We start from the raw sequence: 14,974 nt of genomic DNA, 5'->3' as shown, positions 1-14,974 counted from the left end.
ACATGGAACAATATAAGCAGAAAAAACAAAAATCTTACAAATAAATCACTTTTAAGTGTGTCGACCCACAGAATTTTTTAGTAAACTTGTAATTCCAGACGAGTATTGTGGCAAGCTTATTGATATTGTCGTCTCCTAATTAAGGAAAGGGAGAAGCGCCAGATATAACAGAAATGAATTGTTGCAAAGTGGTAATTTTCTGATATGATGAAACACAAAAAGAAACTAAAAATCTAAAGATAGCAAGATGTCAGTTTTTTAGTTTCAATAATGTATTATAGGTTATGTAAGATGCTGCCAACGGGGGAAACTGGGTAAAGAGTACACAGGACTTGTCTGTACTATTTTTGTAACTTCTTGTGAGTCTATAGTTATTCCCCTCCCCCACCCCCAAAAATAGGAAAGCAAGAAAAAAATAGGAAATCTAGATAAGAATGTTTGGAAAGAGAGCTTAAAGCAAATATACATAGTCAGCAGTCACAGACTGTTGCTTTGCTAGGTTTCCATAGGTTTGCAAGGAGTTAACCAAAATTTTAAAAATTCTTTCAAAGTATGCTACATATACACTTTACTAATAAAAATACTGGGCTCTGAAAAGTAGCATCCTACTTTTAATGTTTGAACTAATGTTTTCCAGAGATGTGTGTAGAGTGAAACATAGTATTGTGTTTGCAAAAGTCAATTTTGTGAAAGCCACAGAAATGAGTGTTTGCTCTTGAGAAAGGAAAATTTGTATTTCTTGACATCATCAAAGAAAAATGTGAAGGATCTGATATGAAATGAACAAAAATGTACAGATCCTACCACCTCATTGCTCAAAACCATATAAACACTTTCAAAATTTCCCTTCATCTATTAATATGTCCCTAGAGCGGACAGCCCACACAGACCTGGGGGCATTCACATGTCAGAATTATTCCATAAAGGTTTGGGAACACATATTTTTGGCAGAGAGAATGTGCAGAGAAAGACTGTTGTGAAACAGTTCAGAGTGATGCATTTAGTCAGGATCCCCTTGCAATGACAAAAAGTGTCATACTTTATAACATTCTTAGGAGCCTTTAAAAGACACATGCCATCATGAACTTTTTTTTTTTTTTTTTTTCCGGTACGCGGGCCTCTCACTGTGTGGCCTCTCCCATTGCGGAGCACAGGCTCTGGACGTGCAGGCTCAGTGGCCATGGCTCACGGGCCTAGCTGCTCCGCGGCATGTGGGATCCTCCCAGACCGGGGCATGAACCCGTGTCCCCTGCATCGGCAGGCGGACTCTCAACCACTGTGCCACCAGCGAAGCCCATGAACTTCTTTTTAATATTTATTTATTTGGACGCGCCAGGTCTTAGTTGCGGCATGCAGGATCTTTAGTTGCTGCATGTGGGATCTAGATCCCTGACCAGGGATCGAACCCAGGCTCCCTGCATTGGGAGTGCGGAGTCTTAGCCACTGGACCACCAGGGAAGTCCCCATTGTGAACTTTAAAACAAGTGGAATAGTTTTTTTGGCAACAGATGGCAAATATCCTATAGTGGGAGAAGTAAAAATACAGAGAAGTTCCAAAATTGCCTCATACCACTCTACCTTAAAGTATACTCGCATAATAAAATTATAAGAGCAATATAGAAATTTGCTTGGCCGTACACTTCATTTATATTTCCTTTTTAAATATTAAAGTACAGCAATATAGCATAAAGTAAAAGGGGAATTAGGGCCAGAAAGACTAGAGTTTCAAATTCTGACTCTCAGCTACTAGTTTTGTTACCTTAGGCAAGTCATAATTGCTCTGAATCTCAATGTCTTTGTTACTAAAATGGGTATAATAATCCCCATATCTCAAGGCTGGTCCTAGCACTGAAAGGGATAATATATTTAATAGCTTAGTACAATGCTGTGCAAATAGTAGGTAGTCAATAAGTGTGAGCTTCCTCCCAGTTTTCCCAGAAGATATGGCAAAACCTTTCTTTGTTAGTTTGCTATGAGCCAAAACAAGTGGCTAAAGAGTAAAATTTTAAAAAGCAAGAGCATCTAATCCTAATATTACCCAATCTTTCCATTAATTATGCAGTTATATAAACTTAAATATTTAATAAACATTATTGGATTTATTGGTATTATTCAGGTGCCTGAATAGGTTCTCTTGAAAGTCCGCTTTTTATTTTATCTTTAACTGATTTAGCAAAAATATGTCATTAATCCTTTTATTCAGATCATAACATAGTATGATCTTTTGGGAATATTAAGCCCCTATTGATCCCAGGTGAAAACCATAGTTTCAGTGTTTGCTCACAGGTCTGAGAAAAATAGTGACATGGAAAGAGAAAGTGCGAGGTTAGAGATTTTGTCTTTCAAGGCTGATGGTATGATAATTCTCCTGTGGTGAAGCCACCTGTTGATGTCTTACTGCCTAGAGACCAAAGTTCCCTAATTCATGCCTCCCTCGCAGTGCCATACTCCAGCCGTCATGAACTCTAAAGGGAGAGCAAGCCTTCTGAAATCGCAGGGGTGGGCAGCAGAGAAACAGCCCTTGGAAGGCATTAGAGCCAGGTTCTTAACATGGAATTGTGGGCTTATTCAGGGGGTTCTGGAACCTACCGTCCCTGGATGTAAACTGGTGTCGAAGTGTATTTCGTGCCTTCTTCCCAGGAGGCTGCTCAACTACCACTTCCCTCTAGAGGTCTTCTCCAACCATCCCATCCTGCCAGAGGTCTCGCCCACAAAATCTCTCATCACCTTTGTGTATTTCCTGCGGAGCCGCATCGCAATCTGTCATTGCCTTGTTTGCTTAAATCCGTCTACCCTACTAGAAGATGAGCTTCCCAAAGCGCAGGACCCGGTCTTTCTCCAGGGCCTTGAACCTGGTGGATCTCGAGAGATACTTCCGGAATGAAGGACAGGTCCGTGTCCATCAGATATTTAACGGACTCTATATTCTTCCCCCCTCGCCCCCAGCATTCTTCTACGGAAATCATTTCAAAATCATTCATTTTGGAAATAAGGCTTTCAGCATTTCGACCACACCCACCCACCTTCGTTCCTACCGTTAGAACTGACACCCGGGCCCACTCACCCAAGCCCACTAGGCCGGACAGTTTGGAGGTGACCAGTGCAGGGGCTGCCTCGAACGAGCACGCGCATCAATTCACATTCCCGGACCCGGTCCTGGGTCGGAGGGGTTGGGTGGGCCCCGCGGGCCCGGAGGATCCACCTCGGGAGGCCGCCTGGGCCTCCACCTTACCCGCGGTCCCAAACCTCTTCCTCACAGGCGGTGCGCAGCCGGCGGCTGGGGGACAAGCCCGTCCCGCAGCGCGCGCCACCGCGACCACAACTGCTTCCGGGTGAGCGGGTCGTAGACACTGTGGCCCCGCCCCTCCTCCGCCTCCGCCGCCCGCCGCTCGGGCTGCGGCTCCTCCTGGGGGCCGGTTCCCGCTGTCTCAGCCGCGGCGCCTAGGGACATCGGCGTGACTGACCGACCGGCTGCCGCGCCGGGAGCCGCCGCATCCAGCCCGGCCCGCCTGGCCGGGGACCCAGGACCCAGTCCGCCCTCCGCGCCCCTCGCCCTTCGCCCCGGCGAGCTCCCGGCCGGCGAGCTGCGCTCCGGCCCTTCCCGGGCGGCGTCGCAGCCATAGCCCGCGCCCGGAGACAGGTAAGGGCCGCTCCTCCCGCCGGCCTGGAGGGGAGCGGGAAGCGGGGCCGCCTTCCCGGCCTCTGCAGCCCGGCGAGGTCCGCGCCGCCGCGGACTCCTGCTAGGGGCCGGGCCCCGGGGTCGAGGTTGCCCCCTGCCTGCGGCGTCCTCGGGCTTCACGCCGGGTCTCGAACGCGCAGCCTCGGTCCGCGAGCGGGGACGGCGTTACTCCCATTGTGGGAGAAATGAACTCAGGCCGCTGTCTCTCCGCTTCGAGTGCTCGGGGCTCCTTCTCCTGCTCCCCGGACGCGGCACTCCCTCGGTTCTGTACCCGTCCGGCCACCCCGGGGAAGGGTGTCAGGCCGGTGGAGGGCGTAGCGCTTTTGTGGGATTTTTTTTCTTCCTCCTTGACCCGAACTGAAGCGCGGGCATAACAGGCGCTTGTTAGGAGTGTCAGGGTTAATGCTTGACTAATGCGAGGTGTTATTCACACCTAGATTGTTAAGCTATATAGCTCCAGCCAGGCCTGCTTCTCGTGCCCGTGGTTATCCCGCAGGAAGCCAGAGAACCTAAGGAAACCTGTGTCTTTTTCTTTCTTCGAGGGGACGGAAAAGTGCAAGTGTTTGCTCTACTTTTTCCACCGTGGGAGATACAAATATAAGGCTGCGGAGACCTGGCCAGGGAAATATTGCATCCTAAACTGTAACTCTTTGTAGCGTATTTTCTTTGAGTTTCCATTTAATGACTCAGCATTTCTGCCCGAAAAAGAAAAGCTGCAGCGTAGGTTCACTGATAAAAGATAATATGTAAGGATAACAGTGCCCGTTACTTTTTTATGGCATCACAATGGGAAGAGAATGTGGATACAGTAATGGAACCACAGAGATGGAGAGCAGGGTGTGGATGGATCAGTTCTTAGTTAGTGTTTAAAATAACATTGTTTCAAGGTAAAATGTTTATTTGAGGGATGCTTCTGTATGAAGAGGTGCAATTGTTGGAAAAGGCAAAGTGTTGCAGGTAAGGGTTAGTTGGCAGGAACTTGGCGTTTGCTGTGGTTTGAAGGTCTTGCAGAATTAACCGTTTAACAAACATCATGCTCTGTTTAACACATGTAGAGATGATGACCCAGTATTATACTCATGTAGAATAAGAATTTCGGAAAGTGTGATTCATTTAGGAAGTTAGGTCACTGGCTTTGTGAATCATTGATATGGATATTAAACTAGGAATAGAGGAAAGCTAGAAGTTTGTTACTGCCTGTTTAATTAGATGCCTTTGCTCATAGGAAGTGTTGTATTGATGCTTTGTTAGGTTTGTTGCTGCATATTTATTGTCATGAAGTATAGTAAGGAAATAAAAAGTGAACTTTTGTAGAAGCTTTGGATTTAGAATAGTTTGTTAGTTCCTAAGTGGATTGTTGTGATTTTACCCACTTTCTTTTTTTGCCAAATGTGGGAAGATAAATAAAGAAAGGTAAGTGTCTAGAAACAAAATAAATATCGGTGAAAAGGAGAGCTACATCTTTAAGGCAGGAAAAACTTCACTGAAAGAATCTGTGGTACACAGAAGAGTCTTGAGTGAAAGGCCTTACCCATTTGGGGGAATCTGCCCTTAAAAATGTGCAGTGAGACTATACTGAGCTCATATTTAAGTTCTGGTAGAGAAAAAAGTGTGTATTGAAGTGGTGATTCATTATTGGAATGAATTCATTTTAAACTAGAAAAAACTTTTTATTACAGAAATGTAATTTGATCATTTTGGCTTTTAACGTGTTGCTAAGCAAAATGACTCTGAATCACAGTGTTCTTGATACTCTTAGCCTTCTTTTCTTTTTCTTCTTTTTGGAAGTCAGCTTATTTTACCTTGATTTTGATTTATAAGGAACTTTAGTTAGTTATCAGTTGTAAAGTAATAGTAAGTTTACCCTGTTGGTCTTGCTTACTAAATTCCTTTAATTCTTTGACTAAATTTCCACATCTTATTTCCTTGGATGTCCATTCTTATATTCAGAGCGTTCCCTAATGTTGCTTTTGATTTGTGTCCAGCTAATAGTGACTTAAGAGTTTCAGTTTCCAGTGAACAGCTATTCCTTTTGGAAAATCCCTTGTGGAAACCGCCTGAACTAACAGTCCTGATAGGTAGATATGCAAGAGAAGCCTTCTTAGGTCAAGATTTAAGCATCTCCACAATGAAGGAAAAAAGTGATACGGGGAATATATTTGGCAAAGTAGAGTCTTTTTCTCTCAAAACAAAACCAAAAACTGATCTTTACTAGAAATGAGAGAGAGGGAGCAGTTTCTTGCAAAGCTGTTTGTGAATTGTTTACCCTGCTCCTAGTTGGAAGAGGAACAGAATTGATGATAATATATATATTAAAAAGAAACTCCCTGTAGCGTGTTGGGAATGTCGATGAGGATCATTTTAGAGGAAATACAGTTCTTCTGTCCTCAGCATAGAAGCACTTTCCATTGCACCTACATAGAGACCATTTCATAGCCTTTTCCTTTTAGGTGGTTGCTTTCTCTCTGGAGAATCTGAACGGAGAGATGGTCCTTTAACAGGGGAAATGTACCACCTTATCCAGTTTGCAAATAAAGACTTTATGACCATCATTCAAAACTCAACTTTTAAAACTTCAGAAGGAAGGAATTGAGCAAAATTTACCCTGTGAGTAAAATAACGTTGGCTTTTTCTCCATTCTTTCCTTTAAGGTAATAGATAGGATACCATTAGAAATGATTTTTTGTGTGTTGCACATTGTGCTTTCACTTTAAAAACTTTTTGGCCTACAATAAATTAAGCCACACTTAAAAGGAATCAAACACTGGGCTAAAAACTGGGTTTATTATATGCTAATACTTTTTCATTTATTCTGTTATATCTTTATTTTGGTTGGGGAATGGAGAGAGAATTCTGTTTCTTGTAGAAGCTCTGAGATTTGCTCCATATGTATGCTTCTGTTTTGGTCTAGTGGTGGGGAGAGCAGTAGATAAGAATACAGGTGGTTAAGAAGACGGAAGGGAGTTCCTTGGTGGTGCAGTGGTTAAGAATCTGCCTGCCAGTGCAGGGGACATGGGTTCGATCCCTGGTCCGGGAAGATCCCACATGCTGCAGAGCAACTAAGCCCATGCGCAAACCCAATGAAGCCATAAATAAATTAATTAATTAATTTATTTTTTAAAAAAAAGAAGAGGGAAGAAATGGCATCCATAGAAGGGGAGTGCTTACTTCATGGGTTCAGTAGATGTTTGTGGGACTTTTTAAAATTGCTAAACATTTAAAAAGAAAATGTTATATGGTGAAAAGGAAGTTTTCTTTCCACAGTTAACTTCTAACCTTCTTCCCCCACCCCCTACGCTGACTACATAATCCAAGCAACCACTCTTAATGGTTTCCTGTGTATCTCTCTCCAAATTTTCTCTTGCATATATAATCACCTATGTTTAGGAGGAATGTCCTATACCTTTCATTCTTACCCTTGATATGTCTTAGAGATCATTGTATATTAGCACATATGTCCATCTAATTTTTAAAAAGAATGGATGTCCTGCCTAGTGTAGATGAACCATAGCTTGTTCATTTTCCATAATTTATTTTAACATTCCCTATTGACAGACATTTAGGTTGTTTTTAGCTTTCCACTAACACTGCTGTAAGGAACAACTCGTATGTAAGTCTTTGCTCTAGTGCGTAAGTGTGTATATGGAATTTATTTCTGAAAGTGTGAGTGTAAGTTTGGGAATTAAATTGTGAAATTTTAAAAATTTATTTCAAGCTTATATCGGGATTTATTTTATAATAGAAGTTACCTTTTTCTTAACCTTGTAGGAGAAAAGAGTGCTTAATTGCTTTGTATTCTTTATCCTCACAATTTAAAAATATACTGTAAATGTATTTTATAAGGTAATTTTCAACATTTTAGAGTGACAGCTGGGTAATTTTATTTATACAGGTAAAGGTAAAAGTACTGTACCTTGAAGACTGTACTATTACAGACGAACTACTTCATTTATATTTGGTAATACTAGTTAAATGAGTGCCTTTTGTCGTAGCTTGATCGTTTTAGGATTTGATGACCAATATCAATTAAAAACATTGTATATAGTTTTACTTCTTGCCCTGCAGAAGTCTGCTGCCATATTATTAGTCACATGGGAAATAAATGGCCTACCTTCTCTCTTCCTTTATCTTCCATAGCCTAGTCTATTCCTAATAAAATAAACCTCTGTGGGGTTTGAGATCCAAAATCCTTTTGCACACCAAAGTGCTATTGATGGATTAATTTCTCAAGGCAAAAGGTAGGTACAGATTTAGTCTTTATTCTTCAGAGTGTTTGTGAACAGAATAAGGGAGGTTTACATTTTTAATTTCAATGTTATACAGCTCACTCATGACCGGGAGGAGGTTCAGGAATCTTTGCCCTTTTAAAATGAGAGAGACTAGTGGGAAAAAAAAGTGCTGAGGGACTAACATATGAGGATGAAGTTGGAACTTGTGAGTGGCAGTTTCCCTGGCTGGTGCCCAGGGTCTATTCTGAGGCCTTGTCAAAGCTCGTCTGACAGAACCCACCACATAACCACGATCTATCCTGGCCCCACTGCAAGTCAGGAAGGCCTGCGGTTTAGGAAAAGTGGCAGCAACAGAAGAGGGAGCTTATAAAGGACATTTGCCTTCAGAAGATTAAGGCTAAGTTTTGGGGTGAAAATGTGCTTAGCATGCGTATCCTAGGATCCAGTTTTTTTTGGTCTTCCCTTTTTAGGGAATGAGCATGATTAAGGAGAACTAACGAGGCCAGCATTTTAGAAAAATGTGCACAAAGAGGAGCACAGGATTGTACCAGTATTGATGTCATGTCTGGTTCTGAGAGTGTTTGGCGGGGATCAGTCAAATGTTTTACAACAGGGGAAAGACATTACTGTTACCCACACAGGGAGGTCATGCCCCGAGTTGAAATGGTAGTCCAATTCAGAGACCTTCACACTTGTCCCTGGGATCAAAAGGACACTGGGAATGATGGGCTGTTTTACAGAATTATTTTGAGTTTATACAGAGAAATCAGCTTCTTCCCAAATTCTCATTCTCTTCTTCCCATAGAACTGTACAGTAGCATGTGTAATATCAGGAAGTTATCTCTTTAAACTCTTGCTTATTACCAGATGCTGTGTCCCAGCATAGCTGCCTTTCTGTACCAGGTGCTTTCTCATGAAAACCTTGGTCTTTCTGTACTAAGTGAATAAAGTACTTGGGTTTGAAGTTCTTTAACTGATCTCACTTCTTAGGCTAGAAAGCAGTTAAAGAGCTTAGTGTGCCAGTCTTTTGATCAAGGTTCATGTCACCATATTTATCCACAGCCTTGGATTAGAGTGGAGGTTGTTTGAAGAATTTGGCATACAGACTTCATTTATAGATGCAAAGCCCGCAGATAGTTTCCTTTCTTTTGCCTTAGGTTAGGTTGGCACTCCAGGAAATTGAGTTTTTCTTGCCCTCAGAAATTTGGATTGTTAGCATTTGATGATGATGATGTATTTAGTATTCAGTGTGAGGAGAAAAAATAATCGGAATATTTTTCTCTCTTCTCTATTCCTATTATCGAGTTTATTCCTATTATCTTGTTATATCCCTTCCCTGTTTCGGCCTTCCCCTCCTCCTCCTAAAAGAGTGGGATTAGAACAGAGCAGAGGGGAGAGAGCGGAAAAGAGGTTGGGAAAACCTTGGAGTGCAGCAGCTTATCAGGGTGTTTTTATTTTCTCAGAAGTAGATTATTACTTTAAAATCATAGTCATCTTTTTCCAGTGCTTTCAGTTTGAACCCTCTATATCTTAGTTTTCTTTCATTACGAACACCAAAATTTTAACTACTTTTGATACAAAATGTCTTTACTGCTTTAGGAAACAAATTCAACTTTTAAGTTGCTTGTTCTGATCACTTTGTTATTCTTTCTACATCTCCCACTTTCCTCAACAGAAACATTTTAACAGCTAGGAGCAGTTTTTTGGCTGTCTGATTTCTGCCTTAAGTAGAGTATGCTATGTGCAGAGGATTAGGATGTTAAAATGTTTATTTCTCTGTTAAATGGTTTAATCATTTATGATAACAAACAATGTAATTATTGTATTTATTGTAACATTTATTGTATAATTACAATATAATTAGTAAGCATACATGTTGTTTCTATTTTTAAAAAAAAGAGAAGTATTCCAGTTAAGTGATGCATAGATTATAGGACTAAAAATAGGGGGGAAAAATTCATTGTAGGTTTAGATTAGATGTTTTTCCCCTGTCATGGTTATCACTATGTCTAAGTAGATAGTCAAGGAAATAAGAGGGTCGCTGTCCTCCTGTCTTACTACACTCATCTTTTGCTCTCTATCCAAAGTGGTTTTTTAGTTGTGGTAAAACACACATAACATAAAATTTACCATTTTCAGCATTTTAAAGTATACAATTCATTGGCATGAAGTACATTCACATTGTTGTGCAGCCATCACCAACATCCATCCCCAGAAATTTTTCATCCTCCCAAATGAAAACTCTGTGCTCATTAAACAATAATCCTCATTCCCCCCAGCCTCTGGTAACCACTATTCTACCTTCTGTCCCTATGAATTTGACTACTGTAGGTACCTCATATAAGTGGACTCATGTGGTATTTGTCTTTTAAAAACTAGTTTATTTCCCTTAGCATAATGTCCTCAAGCTTCATCCATGTTGTAGCATGTATGAAAATTTCACTCCTTTTTGAGGCTGAATAATATTTCATCATATAGATATAGATATATAGCATATTTTGTTTATCCATTTACCTGTTAATGGACATTTGGGTTGCTTCCACCTTTTGACTGTTGTGAATAATGCTGCTACGAACACAAGTGTTTATCTGTTTGAGTCCATCCTTTCATTTCTTTTGGGTATATATCCATAAATGGAATTGCTGGATCATATAGTAATTCTATGTTTAATTTTTTGAAGAATTGCCATACCATTTTCCACAGCAGCTGTGCCATTTTACAGTGTACAGGGTTGTAATATCTCTGCATCCTTGACACAATTATTCTCTCTTTCTTTCTTTCTATTTTTCTTTCTTTTTAAAAATAATAGCCATTCTAATGGGTATGAGGTGCTATCTCATTGCGTTTTGACTTGCATTTCCCTGATGATTAGTAATGTTGAGCATCTTTTCACATGCTTTATGGCAATTTGTATATCTTCTTTGGAGAAATATCTATTCAAGTCCTTTGCCCATCTTTGAATGGATTGTTGTTGTTGTTGTTGAGTTTTAGGGGTTCTTTATATATTCCAGTTATTAATCCCTTATCAGATATATGATTTGCAAATATCTTCTCCCATTCCATGGGTTGATTTTTTTTTTTACTCTGTTGATAGTGTACTTTGATGCACAAAAGTTTTAATTTTGAAATCCACTTCATCTAACTTTTCTCTTGTTGACTGTGCTTTTGGTGTCCTATCTAAGAAATTATTGCTATATCCGATGTCAGGAAGCTTTTTGTGTATGGACAGTTTAAGCTCTTACATTTATTTCTTTGACCTACTAAGGGTTACTTTTTGTATATGGCATACACTAAGGGTCCAACTTTATTCTTCTGCATATGGATATCCAGTTTTACCAGCACCATTTGTGGAAAAGACTGTCCATTCCCCATTGACTGATCTTGACACCCTTGTTGAAAATCATTTGACCACATGTGCTGGGTTTATTTTAGTGCTATCTATTATATTTTGTTGGTCTATATGTCTCTCTTTATGCCAATACCACACTGTTTTGGTTACTGTAGCTTTCTAGTAAGTTTTGAAATCAGGAAGTGTGATACCTTCAACTTTGTTCTTCTTTTTCAAGATTGTTTTGGCTATTCGGGGTCCTTTTAGATTCCACAGGAGTTTTAATGTTGGGATGGGTTTTTCTGTTTTTGCAAAAACTGTCATTGGGATTTGATAGAGATTGCATTGAATCCATAGATTTCTTTGGGTATTTGACATTTTAACAATATTAAGTTTTCCAATCCATGAACTGAGATGGCTTTCCATTTATTTATGAGTCCTTTAGTTTCTTTCAGCAATGTTTTATAGTTTTCAGTGAACATCTTTTGCCTTCTTGGTTAGGTTTATTCCTATTATTTTGTTCTTTTTTCTTATTGTAAATGGTGTTGTTTTCTTAATTTCCTTCTTGGTTTGTTCATTGTTAGTGTATAGAAATGCAACTGATATTTTTTGTGTTGATTTTGTATCCCTACAACTTTGCTGAATTCATTCATCCACAGTTTTTTTTTTTTTTTTTTTTTATGTGTTACGCGGGCCTCTCACTGTTGTGGCCTCTCCCGCTGCGGAGGACAGGCTCCGGACGCGCAGGCTCAGTGGCCATGGCTCACGGGCCCAGCCGCTCCGCGGCATGTGGGATCCTCCCAGACCGGGGCACGAACCCGTGTCCCCTGCATCGGCAGGCGGACTCTCAACCACTGCGCCACCAGGGAAGCCCTCATCCACAGTTTTAAAAGCAGTTGTATTTGTTTTCTATGTTGTATAACAAAGTACACAAATTTAGCAACTTAAAACAAAACACATTTATTATCCTACAGTTTCTCTGGGGCAGGAGCCTGAGCGAGGTTGAACTGAGTCCTCTGCTTAGGGTCTCATGAGGCTGCAATCAGATGTTGGCTGGGCTGAATTCTCACCTGAAAACTCAACTGGGGGAGAGTTTGCTTCTAAGCTCACTTAGATTTTTGGCAGAATTAATTTTCTTTTGGTTTTATGACTGAGGCTTCTTGCTTACTCGAAGTTACTTCGTCATCTAGAGGCTATCTTCAAGCTCCTAAAGGCTTTTCTCAGCTTTTTAAATTTTTTTTTTTCTGGGGAGGGGACTGCGTTGGGTCTTCATTGCTGTGCCTGGGCTTTCTCTAGTTGTGGCGAGTGGGGGCTACTCTTTGTTGTGGTGCGCGGGTTTCTCATTGCAGTGGCTTCTCTTGTTGCAAAGCATGGGCTCTAGGCACACGGGCTTCAGTAGTTGCAGCACGTGGGCTCAGTAGTTGTGGCATGCAGGCCCTAGAGCACACGGGCTTCAGTAGTTGTGGCGTGAGAGCTCTAGAATGCAGGTTTAGTAGTTGTGGCGCACAGGCTTAGTTGCTCCATGGCATGTGGGATCTTCCCAGACCAGGGATCGAACCCGTGTCCCCTGCATTGGCAGGTGGATTCTTAACCACTGTGCCACCAGGAAAGTCCCAGCTGCTCTTTATAGGGGCAACCTGAAGTTCTTGACCCTCTGGTGTTTCCCAGTCTCACCACTTCATCAGACCATCAGGGAGAGCCCAGAGCAAGTCTGCAGGCTAGACAGTCTTATGTAATGTGACATAATCATGGGAATGACATCTCATAACCTTTGTCATATTCTGTTGGTAGAAGCAAGTCATAAGTTCTGCCCACATTCTTGGGGAGGTGTTTACACAAAGATGTGAACAGCAAGAGTTGGAGGTCATGGTGGGGTGGCCACCTTAGTGTCTGTCTGCCATAGCTGGTTACAAAATAGCACATATTTTATAAACCCATTTTGTGTAAAAAACATATATGTGCACTTAAAATATCTTCAAATGGTGGAAAACTGTTGTTTTTTTATTGTTATTTTGTGGTATTTCTTCATTGTTTCCTCCTACTTCCTCTTCCTGCAACATTCCAGTTTTGGAATTTTAAATCTGTGTTTTCATTATAACTAAATATGTATTATTTACTACTTAAGCCAAGAATTATATCGTTATTGTTTCCTTTCTTATTTAACTTTCTTTTTTTCCCTGGGGGTTAAGGCCTTTTTTTTTTTTTTTAAGCTTAGTTTTCTATTCACCTTATTTTTCCCAAATGCTCCAACAGATTTTTCAAGTGTCTACTCTTTGTAATTTATTTTGAGCAAAATAATTATTGGTTTATTTGTGAAATACCTGTAGAGAAATAGAAAGCAAAAATACAGCTTCAGGAAGAATAATAAAATGAGCAGCTGCAGTCTTACTACCTAGGCCAAGAAATTGAACATTACAGTATCCTAGAAGTTTCCTGTACATATCCTTAAATGGCACCTTTTCCCCCTCCAGGTAGTCATAATCCCATTTCACACGTTAATCACTCTTTTGGGACCATTCCCTGCCTAGCCCTGCAGTCCCATCCCTCCCTCCAATATGTATTCCTAATCAATACATGGTTTAATTTTGAGAAACTGAATAGTTTGACCACCTTTTTGTGTCTGTTAGTCAAGTTAGGCTAACCTACTGTAACAAACAAACTCCCAAGTTTCAGTGGTTTAACATGTTAAAGCTTATTTCTCACTCACATCTCTGCTGTGAGTTGGGAGGCACTGGCAAAGGAGTAGTTGGTTCTACAGAGTCACCCAGGGACTCGAGCCCCTTTCATCTAGTGACTCTGCCATTCCCTGGGGCTCAAAGACTTTCACAGTTTCACTGAGCTGTCTGCGTCTGGCTGGCACATTTGAGGGCAGAGAGGGAGTGTGGTAGATTCCATGGGGAAGTTTGATGGTCCTGGACTAATACATACGTCACTTTTGTCCACATTCCATTGGCCAGAATTCAGTCAAATGGCTGTACTTAATGCAAGGAAGGTTGTGAAATGTAGCATAGCTGTGGGCAGAAAAGGGAAATGACCTTGGTGAACAATAGGCCAGTTTCTACCACAGTATGTATCCCTAAGCAGTACCTCTTTTTGGTCAGTTTTGAAAACCTGAATGGCAAATATAAACCTAGCTATGAAGAGAAAGGTCCGTATTGCCACTATTAAATGAAGGCTCACAGGGGAAGATAAGCTGAACAGAGTCTTCCTTGAGTCCTTTCTGTTAAGTCCTTGGGAAAGTTGGCTTATGAGTCCTGGGAAACCATAAGACTCATCACAATCAGGGCACCTGGCAGAGCTGAAGTTTTTACAAGGTACTAAACATCTAGAAGAAATATGGTTGGGGAAGTACACTGCTATTTCTAAGCAGTTCCTGCTCTAGCCATTAAGAATAGGTAAAAGCAAAATGTGTCCGTGGTGTGAAATAAGGCCTCAGCCAATCTAGGCACCTGGGGGTAGGACAGCGGGAACTTCATCAACATGGGGTCAAGACAAAGTAAATTCAGATACAAACCTGGGCCAGATCAGCTCATATTAAAAAGAAGTCTTAAAGGCTGTGGGAATTTGGGTGGTGACAGCCGTCTACTATGTCTCTTGAATCTCATTGCTTCAATCTGTAGCTTTCTTCCTGGGATGTCTCACCCTCGCTGGGTATCAATTCCCTTTGCCTTTTCTGTGTTGGATTTATTTCCTGTACACTAAATTTCCTCCCTTTTGATTTTCTCTTTTATTAGAGAT

Source organism: Phocoena phocoena, chromosome 10, assembly GCF_963924675.1.
Source record: "Phocoena phocoena chromosome 10, mPhoPho1.1, whole genome shotgun sequence".
Classification (NCBI taxonomy): domain Eukaryota; kingdom Metazoa; phylum Chordata; class Mammalia; order Artiodactyla; family Phocoenidae; genus Phocoena; species Phocoena phocoena.
Note: the sequence above shows the minus strand (reverse complement) of the source record.